Genomic DNA, 17,878 nt, shown 5'->3' on the forward strand with positions numbered 1-17,878 from the left:
AGGTTTCCACTTTAGTGTTTAAGGAACCATCCTATCATGTTCTTTGCATTTCTTAAATCTGGGGTGCACAAACGATCCAGTCTCGGCAATAAAGTGTAGGATGTTTGGGGACCTTTAGAGAAGATAGAAAGTCATGTCTGGAGACAAGTGACAAAATTTAAATATGAATAATAGATTAGGTGAAATTTATTGCATTGGTGTGAAATTCCTGAATTTGGTAACTGTGCTATGAATATATAAATGAATATTTTTATTCCAGGCTACTGTTGATTAGCATAATCTTCAAACAGTGTTGTTTACTTAAACTGCAGAAACTCAAACTCTAGGACCCAGGAAGGAAGGAGAGGGTTCAAAGAGAGCTTTTTAAGTGAATGTTCAGAGTTTCTTTGCTACAAGTTGATTAGAATGCAGTCTAGCTCAGATTGTATTAAGGTTCACTGTTGTCACAGCCTATAGAATCTAATCCACAGTCTGCTTCATGGAAAACTTCTTTTAAAAGAAAGGTCTGCCTTTGTATCATGTGAAGGACTTATTGACAGAAGTGTGTGGGGCCAAGGATATATACAACTAGAGAATTTTTTTAGACAGGAGATCGATCTTTGGGCTCAGCTTGAAAAGTCAATCATCCAGTGGCAAGTCTTTAAGGAAACAGTTCAGAAATTGCGACTGGTACATATATGAATATACCACAGTGAATTCTACCTTTATGAATATCTATAAAACACCAATTAAAAAATGATAGTTAGCAGAAAGAAGACCCATAGAGTAGAGGAAGGGGAATGGGGGTGGGAGGAGGGGAAGAAAAGAGGCTGTATTGGGGATTGAGATGGAGCAAATTATATTCCATTTATGAATGATTATGTCAAAATGAACCCAAACATTATGTGTAACTATAATGCACTAATAAAAATATGAAAAAGAAAAAGCAGCTGGAAAGTAGGGAGTTGGAGTCTATGTCATGGTAAGAAGAGAAGAAATCAAGAATGTATATAGCTTTACTCTGCTTTCTAGGCCACCTCCAGATGTGTAGCATCACACTGGGGTACCTGTGGTGTTATTATTCCTATACAATTATCATAACTAATCATCAAGGGATGTGGAAACTTTTGCCCAGTGCTAGTATTAAATGCTGGTCCCATCAGTTCACTCAGTAAGTCTGTGTGTATTTTATAGTAAAACCCAGTGAGAAAGATGTTTCTGGAGTGACTGAGCCCAGCATTCAGAAGAGAAGTCTACTGACATACTTGAGCTCCACCTTATGCAAGCAATTTTACTAACTTTCATGAAATATGATAAAGTCAATCTGGAAATTAATAGTTAGAAAATGCACAGATATAAATGGAGCTTTTGGGAGAGGATATGGGGGGAAATGTACAAGTATACCTTGTTGGTGGGATTGAAAATTAGTATAACCTCTTTGGAAAGCAGTATTGACATGCCTTAAAAGACTAGGAATAGAACCACTATATGACCCAGTTATCTCATTCTTTCATATTTATCCAAAAGAACCAAAATCAGTGTACTATAGTGGTACATGCATACCAGTGTTTACAGCAGCTCAGTTCACAATAGCTAAGTTATGGGACCAGCCCAGTTGCCTATCAACAGATGAATGGATAAAGAAAATGTGATATACATACACAATTGAGTTTTACTCAGCCATAAAGAAGAATAAAATTATGTCATTTGCTGCTAAGTGGGTGGAACTGGAGAACGTCATACTTAGTGAAATAAGTCTGACTCAGAAAGTCAAGGATGGAATATTTTGTCTCATTGGTTGAAGCTAGACAGAGAATTTTTTAAAAGGGGGGGAGATCTCATGGAAATAGAAGGGAGACCAATACAGTAAAGGAAAGGTATAAAGAGGGAGGGCATGGTGGTACTGGGGAACAAAATCTGCCAAATTATGCTGTGTTTATATACAAATATATGACAATGAGTCTGCTTGTATATATAATGATAACAATAATTATAATGGAAGGAAGATCAGTAGAGTATAGCAAGCAGTTGGGGAAAGAAGAGAGGAGAGTAAGGGAAGGTGCTGGGGAATGAGATTGATCCAGTTATGTTATGTGCATGTACAAATATGGCATAATGAATCCCATCCCAGCATGTGTAAAATTAAAATGCACCAATAAAAAGGAAACATTTAAAAATTTATATTTTTACATGATGGTATTTTTTGAAATATTATACATACATAGAATAAGTATAACTTGTTCCAATTAGGATCCCATTATTGTGGTTGTACATGATGTGGATTTATATTGATTGTGTATTTATTATGAACATAATTATGTCTGATTCATTCCACTGTCTTCCCTATTACCATCCCCCACTCTTCCCCTTTGTCTAATCCAGTGAACTCTTATCTTCCCCTTCCTTGTTGTAGTTTAGCATCCACATATCAGAGAGAACATTCTGCCTTTGGTTTTTGGGGACTGGCTTATTAAAAAATAAACAGCTCTCCGATGTTTTGAAATAACCCAAATGTAGACTAAGTTAATGTTTCAGCATGATTCTGAGGAAACAGTCACTGAGTGTGTATACTGGAAGTCAAAACACAGAGATGCAATCTCAGTATCTATTAAATATAGATGATACCAGCCTGACAGTCCCACCAGATCATTGTGAGGATCAAAATCAAGATCATATATATGAAATGCCCTGTAATTGATAGAGTTTCATAAAATATGTGAATACTAATTGCTAGGTTGTGTTATTGTTACATGTAACAATTATTTAGAGAACATATCAGTTTATTAAGTTGAATAATTCCTAGAAATCAGACCCTTTTGACAAGTATACTTTTATACTTGTATACTTTTGAAAAAGTATACTTAATATAACACAAAAGCTCTTTTTTCAGTATGTAATAAACTTTTCACTTGATCTTGGCCTTGTAAGAAAACAATTTATGAGGAAAACCCACAGGATGCAGGAGCCATTTACCTTTCTACAATCCAGTCACTGAGGAAGACAATAAAATAGAAAGGTGGAATATTAAAGCAGAAAGGGGTGACAGGCTCCTGGCCATTGGGAGCCTCCACCTGTGCCCGTCATTGCCTCTATACAAGCGCAGCCCAGTGTAGTGTGAGAAGGAAGGGGTGGGGTGAAGGAGTAGCATATTCAGTTTTTTCCCTTGCTCCTTTTTTGTGTTTCACTTTCTCCTTTCTGAGATGCATTTTCAGAAGGCTTCTCTAAAATCTCTGGCCAGGCATGTGGCACAGGCAAGTAGTCCTAGCTATTTGGGAGACTGAGGCAGGAGTATCACTTGAGCTCAGGATTTTGATTCCAGCCTGAGCAACATAGACCCCATATCCATCTCTCTCTCTCTCTCTCTCTCTCTCTCTCTCTCTATCTCTCTCTCTCTCTCTCTCTCTCTCTCTCTCTCCTCCCCCCTTCTCCTCTCTCTCTCTCTCTATATGTGTGTGTGTGTATAATTAAATCACTTCCATTAAAATGACTTTATTGTATGATAAAATCTCTCAGATACAATATCAAAGTCACTGCTTATATTGAGAATTTCATTTTAAATATGAAATTCTTCATAATAGATCCATTTAAACAAATCAAGTAAATTAAAAATAGTAAATTCTTTGCAAATACTTATCGAGCACTTTTTATGTGCTTATTCTGTTCTAGCGACTCAGGATGCCACAGTGATTAAAATAAGCAGAGATGCTATCCTCCTGACTTCCCAGGCTAGTAGGACATCTGATGATAGACAATAAGTAAAATAAATCTGAACAGTTGTATAAGATAGTATTTTCAGAAGAAGGCACAGAAAGGAGATTGGAAGTATTGACTGATGGGGAGGTTTACATCATTAGAACTAAGGCAGGTGGTCAGGAAGGCCTCGCTGAGAAGGGGACATTCAGAGACCTGAAAACAGGGAGGAAAGACTGCCTTTGTGTTACTTTCCCAACAAGGATGCCGAATTAAGTGAACCTGTGTATTTCATGGGCCTGTGGAGACCAGGGGGCCAACGAGAGAGGGCATCTGGCAGAGATCTTTTCTTACACTGTTAAAGCAGTAAGCAGTTATTTCACAGTAGTTTGTACTTTGTTACAGTTTATTTAGACCCTTAGTTAAGTACTGTCTCCACACTGGCCTTTTCTTTTTTCTTTTCTTTTCTTATTTTAGGTATTGGGAACTGAATGCAGGGCTTCCTGCATGCTAGAAAAGTGCTCTACCACTGTGCTACATCCCCAGCTAGTTACTTGTAAACTGAGTTGGATCACAGGCTATTGAGAGCTGGAAGGACTTAAGAAGCTCTATTACTTTTGTCTTTCCATTTCGTGGAAGAGGAAGTTGAGGTACACTTAAGCATTTGGTAGCATAATGGCCCAATAGGAGATCTCAGTGTTTTCAAAGATGGTTGTGGTATGAAGGAGCTAAATGTATTGCTTCCTTCAGAAATGAAGAACACATGGAAAATTTCTTCAAACTTCGTAAATGTGTGGCCCTTCTGAAATTTTTATGTGGTAGAAAGTTATATAAATTTTAATGAATATTTAAATTTTAATTATGTAAATAATTAAATTTGTATTTGAGTTTATGTTGCATTTAAAATGATACATTTTTACTAAATTTCTATTTAATTTAATATAAATTTCGTAGCAAACTGTCACATAATATAAAATCTGTCATTATACCCATTTTTAGTGTATAATTGAATGACATTAATTTCATTCACATTGTGTAACTATCATATCTATTTCCAAAATATTTTCATCACCTCAAACAAACTCTTTACCAATGAAATATTAGTTCCTTATTCTTCTTCTCCTCCAGCCCTGGCAACCTCTAATCTACTTGCTGTCAGTGAATTACCTTTACTAGATGTCTCATATAAGTGACACCACGTATTTTGTGCCTGACTTCTGTCACTTGACATACTGTTTTCGAGGTTCTTTCATGCTATAGCATTTATTCAAGCTTCATTCCTTTTCAGGACTAAAAAATCTGTTTTATGTAAGTAACACATTTTTCAAAACCATTCCTCTCTTGACATACACTTGAATTATTTCTACCATTTGACTATTGTGTAAGCTACTCTGAACACTGTGTGTGTGCCTGTGCAGTGTGCACAGGGAGGAGAGGAAATGAATTGCTGGGTCATATGGTGTATCTATAATGTTTTGTTTCTAGACCAGCTGCATCATTTTACAATCCAAATGGCAAATTGACAATTTATTTCTCCCCGTATTTTTTATTATTATTATTATTATTATTATTATTATTATTGCTTTGTATGTGGGATGTTCTATCTCATTGTGATTTTGATTTGCATTTTTCTAATGACTAAATGATGTTTAGCATTTTAATCATGTGCCTGTTAGTCATTTGTATATCTTCTTTGGAGAAATGTCTGTTCAAATTTTCCCCCTTTTAAAATTTGGGATTTTTCATCTGTTATTGAGTTGTAAGGATTCTTTTTAAAGCACGAATAGTAAACCTTTGTAAAATAGGCAAATCGCAAATCTTTTCTCTGATCCTGAGAGTTATGTTTTTACTCTCTTAATAGTGGCTTTTGATATATAAAACATTTTTAATTGTGATGAAGTTCAATGTATCTATTTTTTTTCTTTTTTCATATCTTTTTATTGGTGCATTATAATTGGATGTAATTATGGGATCTGTTGTTAACATATTTGTACATGCATGTAATAAAGCAACATAATTTTGTCAATATTGTTCCCCAGTATTCCTCCTTTTCCTCCCTCCCCCAGTCCCATTTCTCTACTCTGCTATCTGTCTTCTGTTTTCTTGAGATCCCAACTGTCCTCACCTTTCTTTCCCTTTTTCCTGTCAAACTTTCACATTTGAAAGAAAACATACAACCCTTGACTTTCTGAGTTTGGCTTATTTGCTTAACATGATACTCTCAAGTTTTATCTATTTCCTGCAAATGACATGTTTCATTCTTCTTTATGGCTGAATAAAACTCCATCGTGTATATATACCACATTTTCTTTATCCATTCATCTATTGATAGACACCTAGGTGGTTCCATAATTTAGGTATTTGTGAATTGTGCTGCTATAAACACAGATATGTGTTATCGCTATGGTATGATGACTTTTAATTCTTCAGGTTAAATACCAAAGTGCGGTATTGCTAAGCCATGGTGGTTTCATTCTGAGTCTTTTTTTGAGGAACCTCCATACTGATTTCCATAGTGGTTATACACAAATTTACAGTCGCACAAAGAGTGTAAAAAAGTGTTTCTTTTCCCTCATATCCTCTCCAGTATGTATTATTTTTTGTATTCTTGATGGCTGCCATTTTAACTGTAGTGAGATGAAATCTTCTCGTTTGATTTGCATTTCCCTGACTGCTAAAGTAATTTTTCTTTTTAGTTGCCTGTACTTTTGGTGTCATTTGGAGATTTTTCCCTATGTTTTCTTCGAAGAGTTTTATGGTGTCAAGTTGCAAATTTAGATCTTTGATCCAGTTTGTATTAATCATTGTATAAGGTAAGGTTCCAACTTTATTCTTTTGCATAGAGATATCCAATATCCTTTACTCCTCACCAGGACTCCATACCCAGTACAGCTATGCTTCCTCTGGAGGTGTCCCCTGCTCACAGAGTCCCTGTTTTGGATGGAGAAACAGACAAGAGGCTGCGTGCAGAGCCTCTGTGCTTTGGGCATTCCTTTGCTAGTGCTTCTCTTTGCAGTTGTAGAGGCAGGGCCTGGAGGGACCTGCTACAAAGGGACACCCATTTAGGCTCTGAGACCAATTTCGTTTCTCCACTTTCACACTGATGACTTCTTACTGAGCTCATTTCTATTTTCAGTCTCCTCCTCCTTTCTTTTATTTAAACTTTCCCATCTCTGAATTCTTTTCCCGCATTCTTTTCCTTTTCTACATAGAATGGCCTTCTTAGAAAGATTTTCAGCAAGAACAACAACACACACACACACAAATGCTTACATGGGATGCTCAGTCCAGTACAGAATCAGAGTACCCAAGAGCTTCCCATACTGAGTATTCTGTTGGAGGATGTTCATCTACAGTTGGTACTTTGCCCTGTCTAAAGGCTTTAGTTTACTAGGCCCCTGTAATTTCAGAATGAGGGAAAAGATATTAACTTCAAATCTTGTCAACCCACCAACAGATTACAGCTGAGGAGTGCCAGAGACCTGAAAATTATACCTACCTTGGCCACCAGTATCTTTAAATGTCTGTTTATTTATGACTCACTTTCTTCCATGAAGATTCTAAAGTGCCTTATAAAAGTACATATGAGAGGATAAAGTAAATAGTTGACATAATCAAGGCAAAGTAGAAATAAGAGAATTAGAAAATAAAACTGGGGCAGGGTCACAGAGAGAATTTTACCCTGAACCCTTTTGCATTTCTAGAGATGATCTGCAAGTTTGGCTCTAAGCTTCCATAGGACCAAAATAGAAAGTGAATTATGATGATCATTCATCTAATGCTTGGCATCCTTAATATTAGAAACAATCTTGCTCCCTAGGATACAACAGGGATGCAAGGTTGGTTCAACATCTGGAAATCAATAAGTGTAATTCACCATATCAACAGACTTAAAGTCAAGAATCACATGATTATTTCAATACATACAGAAAAAGCATGTGATAAAATACAGCATCCCTTCATGCTCAAATCACTAGAAAAAATAGGGATAGTAAGAACATTCCTTAACATTGTAAAGACCATCTATGCTAAGCCCATGGCCAATATCATTCTAAATGGTGAAAAACTGGAACAAGGCAGAGATGCCCTCTTATACCACTTCTATTCAACATTGTCCTTGAAACTCTAGCCAGAGCAATTAGACAGACCAAAGAAATTAAAGGGATACAAATAGGAAAAGAAGAACTCAACCTATCCCTATTTGCTGATGACATGATTTTATATTTAGAGGAACTAGGAAATTCCACCAGAAAACTTTTAGAACTCATAAGTGAATTCAGTAAGTAGCAGGATATAAGATCAATGCTCATAAATCTAATGCATTTTTATACATGAGTGATGAATCCTCAGAAAGAGAAATTAGGAAAACTACCCCATTCACAATAGCCTCAAAAAAAAAGAAAAAATGAAATACTTGGGAATCAATCTAACAAAAGAGGTGAATGAGAACTACAGAACACTAAAGAAAGAAATTAAAGAAAATCTTAGAAGATGGAAAGATCTCCCATGTTCTTGGATAGGCAGAATTAATATTGTCAAAATGGCTATACTACCAAAAGTGCTATACAGATTCAATGCAATTCCAATTAAAATCCCAGTGAGGTACCTCACAGAAATAGAGCAAGCAATCATGAAGTTCATCTGGAAGAATAAGAAACCCAGAATAGCTAAACCAATCCTTAGCAGGAAGAGTGAAGCAGGAGGTATCGCAATACCAGAACTTCAATTATGCTACAAAGCAAAAGTAACAAAAACAGCATGGTATTGGCGCCAAAATAGACAGGTAGACCAATGTACAGAATAGAGGACAGACACAAACCCAAATAAATACAATTTTCTCATACTAGACAAAGGTGCCAAAAACATACAATGGAGAAAAGACAGCCTGTTCAACAAATGGTGCTGGGAAAACTGGAAAACCATATGCAACAGAATAAAACTAAACCCCTATCTCTCACCCTGCACAAAAATCAACTCAGAATGGATCAAAGACCTTGGAATAAGACCAGAGACTCTACATCTTATAGAAGAAAAAATAGGTCCAAATCTTAAACTTGTTGGCTTAGGATCAGACTTCCTTAACATGATTCCCATAGCACAAGAAATAAAAGCAAGAATCAATAACTGGGATAGATTCAAACTAAAACGCTTCCTCTCAGCAAAGGAAACTATCAGCAATGCAAAGAGAGAGCCTACAAAGTGGGAGAAAATCTTTGCCACTCATACTTCAGATAGAGCACTAATTTCCAGAATATATAAAGAATTCAAAAACTTTACACCAAGAATGCAGATAATCCAATCAACAAATGGGCTAAGGATATGAACAGACGCTTCACAGAATATCTGCAAACAATCAACAGATATGTGAAAAAATGTTCAACATCTTTAGTAGTAAGAGAAATGCAAATCAAAACTACCCTAAGATTTCATCTCACCCCAATTAGAATGGCGATTATCAAGATACAAGCAACAATAGGTGTTGGTGAGTATGTGGAGAAAAAGGTACACTCACACATTGCTGGTGGAGGTGCAAATTAGTGCGGCCACTCTGGAAAGCAGTGTGGAGATTACTTAGAAAACTTGGAATGGAACCACCATTTGACCCAGCTGTCCCACTCCTTGGCCTATACCCAAAGGACTTAAAATCAGCATACTACAGAGATACAGCCACATCAATGTTCATAGCTGCTCAATTCACAATTGCCAAATTGTGGAACCAATCTAGATGCCCTTCAATTGATGAATGGATAAAGAAACTGTGGTATATATTTACAATGGAATATTACTCAACCATAAAGAATAATAAAATTATGGCATTTGCAGGCAAATGGATGAAATTGGAGAATATCATGCTTAGTGGGATAAGCGAATCTCAAAAAACCAAAGGATGAATGATCTCACTGTTAAGCGGATGATGATACATAATGGGGGATGGGAGGAGGCAAGAATGGAGGAAGCAGGGACTGTATAGAGGGAAAAGAGGGGTGTGAGGCATGGGGGGAAGGAAAAAATAACAGAATGAATCAAACACCATTACCCTATGTAAATGTATGATTACACAAATGGTATTCCTTTACTTCATGTACAGAGAAACAAGTTGTACGCCATTTGTTTACAGTTAAAAAAAAATTTACTTGGAAAATTTAAAAAAAAATCTTGTTCAGGAAAAAAAGAAAACTTTTCTGTTTCCACAACCCAAAGTCATTTTCTTAGATCTGAGATCAGTTTATTTCCCAAAGCCTTTTATCAGGGCCATGTGATTTAATAACCTACAGTCTTACCATGGGAGTTCATGGGTTTGTCTTAATGGTGTAATAGGCCAGTGGCACAGCAAAGGGGTGTCATTCAGAAAAAACAAGTCAAGATGGGATCAAACAAACTATTATAAACTTGCTACTACTTAGCAAATGGACATCGTGTCCTTTCTTGCAGCCTTCCATGGTGATTGTCACAAGCAAGCACTTTGATTAGATTCATTGTGAGAATACAGGTTGTAGCCAGTGGCAGGAAGTTGGACTCCAGATACTCCCTTATCCAATGAGAGTCTCTTTCATACACTTTGTCACACCGGTTGGTTGGGATTTCAGTGCCTGATGAATTCACCCTCTCACTCACCTCAGCATCAGGTCCTCTCAGATGGAGCCAATTTCCTGCCTTTAAAAGGGGGTTTCAACCCGTCTCTTCTGACACCCAGGGGGGATTGAGGCCCCAGAGTTGGGCATTTCCCTGGCACATTTCAGTGTGGTCTTGCTTATCATCCACGTAGGTCACTGAACTTTTAAAATAAAAACAGCCTTAGAACCTCTCACTGAGCAGAATTGTTTCCTAGGGAGCCTTCTGAGCAAAGTAATTGGAAATTATTTGTGCAGGTAACTGACTGTTTTTTGGATGGGATTGTTGAATGTTAGCCAATCTGAATAATGTCTTTAATTTCAGGCTAATTGGTATTAAGCCATTCTTTGTGGTGACAGTTAAATGGCAGAATCAACTCTCTGTTATGGCTGTTTCAGATGCAAGAAACAAATTGAATATTGGGCCTCGTTTCTCACATGCATCCCATCTCCTCACAGGGGCCAGCCCCACCTCCTCGCAGTCTTTTGCAGATGTGGTTTTAACTGATGATGCTCCCTCTGCGGACTCTGCCCCATTCAGAAGCTGAGCCACATCTGGTTGATAAAGCAGCTCTCTCTCAATTGTTAATGCTAAGCATTTTGTGATCACCTGCATTTCCCATCTGTGAAATTGGCAAGAGATATCCACCAAGTAATGAATTTAGCTTTGGTTTCCCTCTTCCTCCTCCTCTGCCCTTTATCCTTCTAACCTCTGATCATGAACATTGTGCAGATTTTGCTTTTCAGATCTCTGGCTACCTCATTCATTCTCATTGTCATGATTTTCAACTTTGTGCTGTGGGAGCAACAGAATCTACCACATGGGAAGTGCTTGTTCTTCGTGTTAGTATAAACATGTGTCTCAAAAGTACTTATTGTGTGGTTAGTGATATATGTGACATTGTGTTGGGACTGTTTTCTAGAACTCTTAGGTTTAGATGGGGAGAGAGACAGAGCAGTGCGGGAGGGCTAATTCAAGTGTATACGCTGTGCTTGTTGAGTAGAGTTGAATGAATTTAATTCATCCTTGAGGGTCACAGGAAGAATCTCACAGGAGGGTGATGCTTTATGGGATGGTAGGAAAGCAAACAGATGTAAAGCGTTAGGAAGAAGGACAAGATAAGAACGACAGAACCTATTACAGAAAGAATATATGAGGGTCAGAGGACTGTATAATCTGAGGTGAGAGCCCAATCTTTGATGCTGTGCATGGGGTTTATATTTCGTTCCCCAATCTCATAATTCTCAGCCTGCCATGTGCACATTCCTAGGGGGTCTATAAGAAGTTACAATGGAACTTAATTTTGTGCTTCAAAAAGAAATGTAAGCATTTCCATCATTCAGATCATAGCTACTCAAAGTGTGGTCCTCAGAACAGAGCTGGTCCATAAGCCTATTTGTTTCTAGTTCATGATGGAATAACCATAGAAGTTGAGAGTAAACATTTAGGACCTGATATCAATTTGACTTGATATTGCCATTTCATCCAAGCATAGAATTGTTGATCGGTCAGTCAATTGTGTTAGTTTTTACACACAACAAAGTTCACACAATGAAGTTGTAGAAGACTCCCATAATCCTCCAAAGTTGATTCATTTCCAACCCTTTCCAGACACTGATCTACTATCTCTATAGTTGTGCCTTTTCCAGAATGTCATGTAAATGGAATTCTAGTATACTTAATGTTTGATACCAGACTGCCTCCTTTCACTAAGCATAATGCCTTTGACATTCATAATGTTGTTGTATGTGTGAGAAATGCATTTACTTTCATTGCTGAGTAGTATTCCACTAGATGGATAGACCATAGTTTCTTTGTTCACTAGTTGATGAATGCAGGGCTATTATATGCTATTTATATACTATAAAGCTGTGAAGAACATCTCTGTATTGATTTTTAGGCAGGCATTCAGCACATATGTTTCTATATTTTAAGTAACAACCTAGGACTGGATTTCCTTTGTTATTTGCTATAAGCATATATTTAACTCACAGGTGACTTTTGGGGATGGATGATTCTTTGTTGTGGGGAACTGTCCTGTGCATTATGGGATGTTTTGCAATACCTCTGGCCTCTCTCCACTAGCTATTAATAAATCCTCTTCCTCTCTTTTGACAACCAAAAATGTCTCCAGACTGCTAAATGTCCCCTGTCTGCTAAAATTTCCCTCAGTTGAGAACCACTGCCTTATTGTATGGAATTATCAAAGTGTTTTCCAAAGTAACTATCATTTTGCATTCCCACCCACTAATTTATGAATTCCAATTTTGATGTGCTGTATCTTAATTTTTATTCATTTCAGTGTGTTCATTTCAATGTATTTTCTAATTTCTTTTGTGATTACTTCTTGTGGTTATTAAGAAGTATGTTGCTTAATTTCCCAACATTTTGAATATTTTCAGATATTTTTCTACCATTGATTTCTGATTTATTTTCATTTTGAACACAGAACATTTTTTGTAGAATTTCAGTACTTTTTAACATTTAAAATTTGTTTTATGTCCTAGAATATGGTCTATAGTTGTGAAATAGTCATGTATAGTTGAAAATAATGTGAATTCTGTTGTTGACTGGCATGTCATGTACAGAATTTTATCTGTGACAAAATTATCAGCCTGGGATGTGTTGGGAAGTTTTTGAAAAGTTATTTGCCAAAGCCACATGCTTTTCAATCTCTCTGTAACTTGGAGCTGAATGCCTGTGTTTCCATTTGTCTTTGGGCTTGCCTGGATGTCAACTGATAGCCATGGTGCTAGTCTATAACTTATTGTACAGGCTTTTCCCACCCGGACCCTGCACATGTAATCCTGTTGCTCCTTGGGTGAATGGGGATCTGTGAAACAATTATTCTTTAGAAAGATGCCAAATACAAAATACAAACAAGAACAAAATGCAAAACGTGTCTTGCTGAGAGATCACTCACTGTCCCACAGTCCACACACATCTGCTAAGAGCAATGTGGAGATTCACGTTATAGAGAGCAAACTGGTGACACTCTCAGAGATGGGCTGGATGAGGAGACAGGGTGAACTACTTGGATTTATTTATTAATTTTTGGAAATGTCCAAGTGAAAGACTTTTGTTAAAGACACATCTGTAGTGACAATAGGACTAGAATTAAGGGAGGCTTTTGAGAGAATTTCTGAGATATCATATAAAGGTCTGCATCTGATATGAGGTGGTATGTGAGGTGAAACTTCACTCCCAGGCTGCTGCCTTGGGTAAACCTGGTGGGTCATGATCCCATTCACCAAAATGGCAAAATAAAATGAAGAGCAATGGTTTCTGTGGTTATAGGGGATTAGGTAGCCTTGGCTTAAGATGGTTTGATGTTGTGAATAATATTGGGTGACATGGCCTTTGGAGAGATGAATGGATATTATGACATAAACGAGGTGGTATAATATAGTGTATTCATCTTATTTTAAGCTTGTAACTCCTGGTCTCTCTCCTGTTTGAAACCTTACCTAATTTTTTATTTGCAATATTCTTAGACCCGGAAAATTAGAAGCTGTGGCAGCAGTTTAGTTTTAGCTTTACCATAATGGGAAATGTTTGCCATCAAGAGCAAAACTTGATGACTTAGCAAGCATAATACTTTGATGATCTCCAGTTGACTAACAAATCACTCCAAACTAAATGGCATAAAAGAACCATCACTTATTATTCCGTGGTCATGAATTCAGACAGCACACAGTACGGATGGCATGTCTCTCCTCCACAGTGCCCAGAGTCTCATCTGGGAAGATTTACATAATTGGGCTGGTTCCCAACTGGGGCTGGAATCCTCCTGAGTCTTCCCTTACATGTCTGCTAATGGTGCCGGGACACCTGAAGGCTTGGTTCCCCCTTGTGAACTCCTACACCAGTTCTCTTCATGTTGCTGAGCCTTCTTGGAGCCTAGTGGTAGATTTCCAAGAGAACCTCTGGAGAGAAAAATCCTGAGAGGGAATGTCACAAAAGCAATCCTTTTGTAAAAGGAAATGCAAAAAAAAAGAGGGGTTAGTTGCATGACTTTTCTATTGTGATCTCAGAAGTCACATCACCTCTCTTCCCCCATATCTCTTGGTTGAAGCATCTCAGCCCACTAGGACTGAAGATGAGGGATACTGAGGAATTTGCAGGAGTTTTTTGAAACCCCCTAATAGATAACAACACTAATTTTCCATGCTTAGAATTTTATTGACTCTTGTGTAGAGAGAAACACCAAAACAGGCTATAAGTGGGGCATCACAATCCATTTTTATTAATCATAGACTTTTCCTGGAAGCCTGATACCAATGAAAGGGATTATTTGTTGTTTTAAAACCTCTTAGGAAAAGAACAAACAGAAAAGAAATCACTACATTTATCTAGTCGTTAGCATTTCTATTTCAGGTTAAGTATCCCTAATGAGAAATCCCTAATTTGGAATCCAGAATGCTCCAAAATTGAAAATACTTTTGGTTCAGAGCATTTCTCATAAGGGAAAACCAACTTGTATCTGAAATATTCCTCATCACTCTTTATATATAAAGTCACATGTTGTAATGCCTTCCCAACTTTTGTCCCCATTAGTCTTGTTCTCTCCTACCCGCCCCCAAGTAAAAAAACAGACATGCTGCTTTTAATATTTGAAATCCATCAGAGGGTATTACAGTAATATTCCATTATTCATTTAACTAATTCCCTATGGATAAGCATTCGGTTTGTGTGCAGTCTTTTGCTATTATAAACAGTATTTCAATAAATCACATTGTAAATTCACATTTTTCCTTGAGTAGTATATGCTCTAGAAGTTAAGGTAATAGATGACATATATATTTTGATTTTTTTTGGGGGGGGGGACTGGGGATTGTACTCAGGGGCCCTTGACCACTGAGCCACATTTCCCACCCCTTTTTTATATTTTATTTAGAGACAGGATCTTACTGAGTTCCTTACCTCTCCATTGCTGAGTCTGGCTTTGAATTTGCAATCCTCTGTTTCAGCCTCCTGAATGCCTGGGATTACAGGTGTGCACCACTGCACCTAGCCCACTTTGCTACTCCTTGGGTCAAGGACCCAACATTAAAAACCCACATGCACCCTACCAGCAATCATGCTTTGCTATCAAATGTGTGATCAAATTTTTTTATTTTTGCCCTCTGGTAAGTAAAAACTGGTAACTTGATACATTTTATCTAGCATTTTTCTTAAGTAAGCTATTTATTTGTTTAAGAACCATTTTTCTTTCCTTGTCCATGAATGTCTTCATATTCTTTCCCCATTTTTAAATTTATTGTTCTTTTTCCTACTTTTAGTGGATCTCTGCTACTTTTATTTTTGCTTTGAGGAATGGGGAAAGAAGTGAGGGGTGGAATAGGAAAAGAGCAGATAACAAATTACTGGATGTGAAATCAAACCAAATCCCCTAAATCTGCGGCTCATTCAGCTCCAGACAGTGGTCTCTGGTTGATTTTGTCTAACATTTGAAGATAAAGTGTGAATGGTTGAATAAAGTGCACTTTGATTACAAAGTAACGGTAACACCTCCACCTCCCTTTTTTTGTTGTTTATTTTTTACTTGAGAAGACTTTAGTACAAAAAATGTTTTTGAAATTGTTGTCAAAGGATACAAAATTTCAGTTAGGTAAAAGGAACAAACTCAGGAGATCTATTGTACAACATGGTAATTCTAGTAAATGCCAATGTATTGTTTACTTGAAGATTGCCAAGAGTAGGTTTTAAAGGTTTTCCTCACAAAAAAGTTTATGAAGCAATGATTATGTTAATTGACTCATTTTAGTGATTCCACAGTGTATACCTATATCAAAACATTGTGTTCTACACCACGAATAGTTTTGTTTGTGAATTTAAAAAATAAGCAGTTGTTTTGGAACTACTCATAGTGACCCATGAACATCACATTTTTTAATTTTTATATTATGACTCTCATTTGTACCTGCATTAAGTAGTAATATCATAGTAAATTCATTTTATCATAGAAGTGTTCATATTCCCTTATACTCTCTCATTTAATAAACATCTACATAGTTATTTTATGTATTTTAATATAACACTATTTTAATGTACTATAATATTTAAACATTTTCTAATTTTGAACACAGGTTGTTTCCATGTTTTTGCTCTTATGAGTACTACTGCTCCAAATATCTTCATTTATCTTTTTGCTTTTGTTAATTTTCAGTAATAACACACCCCTAGAATCTTAGAATAAAGTGTATGAGCACTGTTATGGATCTTTGTGTATATTGCCATATTGTTTTCCAAATTGTTATGAAGAATAGAATGCATAACCAGAAACAAATGAGAACACTGGAACCAAGCACCTCACCAGGTTTGGGAATATCATTTCTTGAAAAAATTCTTGCAGTGGTATAAAATGTCAGTGTTGTGTTACTTTTCATGTCTCCAGTTGGTCATAAGCCTCTTTAAGGTTTTGTGCATCATTCTTAATTACTCTAAAATATTTTCTCTCCCTCATCAGCTGCTCCCTTAGGCAGCGGTCACTTGGTCAGGAACCATTCAGGACCCGTTCAGGACACCCCCTGGCTGCGTCATTCCTCTGGTTAAACAGCCCCCTCCCTGACCCCTTTCTGGAATGATCATTTGTACTGGGAACACGCTTAGCCAGCCACTCGTTTTTCTTCACACACACACTCCCACTGACTGAGCCCTACCCTCTCTGCATTCTTTTCTTTTCTTGTGGTGTTTTGAATACTCCTTATTTATTGATCCTTTAAACAGATTCTTTGATGAGGCTCACATTTCTTTCTCATTTCTCTTGTCATTTGTGAAGATGGTGGTGGCCGCAATAACCAGCACAGTTCAGGCCCTCTCTGTTCCACTTCTCAGGGTGTCAGCTGCCCGGCCTTGCCCGCTGTCTCTTCACCCCTCAGCCTTCCTGTGCTGGACCCTGGTCTCTTTACTGTTGAAGGGATTCCCTCAGTCTGCAATTTCCTGTCCCCTTTCTCCACTTTCCTGTCTGATTTGTTTTTCCTTCACTCCCCTCCCTGCGCCAGGAATGAATTATCTCATAAGTGACTTAAAACAACACAAATGTACTACCACAGTTTCCTTGCTTCAGGAATCTGGATATGGACTGGTGTGGTCCCCCAGTGGATGGTCTTCCCCAGGTTGCAATCAAAATGTTAGCAGGGCACACTGAGGAGCTTGTGTTCGTGTTTATGGGAGTGAGGTTCCCCTGTGTTCCACTGGTAAGGACTCCTCAGGTCCTGGGCACGTGCCTCCTCACAGCATGGCCACTCCCCTCCTCGTAGCCAGCCGGGTAGTCTCAGTCTAATCCACCAAGATGGAGTCATATAAGACAAACTAATCACATGAATGAAACCCTGTCCTTTTTATGGGGCTCAGTTACAAACAAAGGAAGAGGTTTCCACAGCATGAGGGCTGGGAATCTCAGGTGCCATTTCAGCCTGCCTCAGGATCCTGCTTTATGTCTAGTTGGAATTTTTCCTTTTCATGAACTATTTTTCTAAGCTTTTCCAGTGGTATGAATTGCTGCTGTTATCTTTCTCTTTTGTATACTCAGTCACCTTGTCTTTTGTCTTATACTCTAATTCATCCTTGTGAAATGCATTATTAGAATAGCAGT

At 37.5% G+C, this 17,878-nt stretch overlaps 1 protein-coding gene across 4 annotated transcripts in view; it reads left to right on the forward strand.

Moving 5' to 3' along the window:
- Positions 1-17,878, forward strand: part of Fars2 (phenylalanyl-tRNA synthetase 2, mitochondrial) — a 499,052-nt gene that overhangs the window by 268,592 nt on the left and 212,582 nt on the right. The window lies entirely within an intron of this gene.

This window comes from Sciurus carolinensis, chromosome 7 (genome assembly GCF_902686445.1).
Source record: "Sciurus carolinensis chromosome 7, mSciCar1.2, whole genome shotgun sequence".
In the NCBI taxonomy this organism is placed as follows: Eukaryota; Metazoa; Chordata; class Mammalia; order Rodentia; family Sciuridae; genus Sciurus; species Sciurus carolinensis.